Below are 1,209 nucleotides of genomic sequence, written 5' to 3'. Positions count from 1 at the left end.
GTTCTGCTAATGTTTTTGCATTGTGTTCATAAGGAATGAGGCAAGCTCAAAACCTTTCCATAGGTCTATCCTCAGACAAAACATATCCGAATACCACGACATTGTGAAATTGCTGAAATATCAGTTGTCTTATCTGCAATAGGTTACAATGACAGCATCAACAATTTCCTTTCTATATTCGGTCATGTTAAACGTCCAGCACAAAATACCGTAAATCATTTTAAATATTAATTGGAATAGTTTGAATATGATATGAAGTGCCTTTGCAAATAAAGCAAATCAAATGGAGACTACTAAGCGCAACAACAAGTTCAGCAGTGAAATTTATACAACTTCAAAATCTGGATTTGATGAATCACTGTGTTTGTCACGTCCATGAAGTGCAAGCTCAAAAGCACCAAAAATTTTAATACAATCCACAATTTTACAGAGTAGGTAACTATTTTTACTAATATGATCATAGTGTCTTTCAAGTGACTAACTATAAGCACTGACCTGCTGTTTAATAACATGTTTCCCTAAGAATCACACACTAGCTGTGTGATATATGTGATATAGACAGCTCAAATTTCTTTATCTTCTGTGAGTAAATGTCCTACACTGTGAATGCCTGTTAACATCCAAGCCACATCACACCAAGAATTTTCTTTTGCAAACTTTTAAGACAGTACAATTTATTCATAATATCAACCACATATCCAGTCTACTTTCCTATAAATGTCTGGCCTGAGAATTCTTACAATTTCTTTCCTTTTATTATTAGTTTACTTGACTAACTTTATATCCGGTGTACATCACCCTGGGTTCTTGATATGGAGCTTATCTTCAAGCGACAGGGAAGAGAAATTAGTTTTTCTAAGTCTCTGCACTGAATTACAACACATTACCTCCACACTGTACAATCTGCATATCTGAGAACTCATGTCTTCAAACAACTGCATATTGAATCCACCAGCATGAAAACTATAAGAGCTGGTCACAGTATTGGTAACTTGACTGCAACAAAGAGAGAATTCCTGTCCATAGTTGCTGACTAGGCTATTCTTGTTATTGCAATTTCAGAAATATAGCTGCACACATGGATCAATGATTTAACAGATATAATGTTACAGAATAATGTAGATTCGAAACAGAGAGCTGGAGTCCAGCCAAACAAATATCATTCACCACATCTCCTGTGAAGCCCATTATCCATGGAAAGCGTCTGTT

The sequence above is a fragment of the Schistocerca serialis genome, chromosome 6 (assembly GCF_023864345.2).
Source record: "Schistocerca serialis cubense isolate TAMUIC-IGC-003099 chromosome 6, iqSchSeri2.2, whole genome shotgun sequence".
In the NCBI taxonomy this organism is placed as follows: domain Eukaryota; kingdom Metazoa; phylum Arthropoda; class Insecta; order Orthoptera; family Acrididae; genus Schistocerca; species Schistocerca serialis.
The sequence above is the reverse complement of the archived record's forward strand: the minus strand, read 5'-3'. Positions refer to the sequence as shown.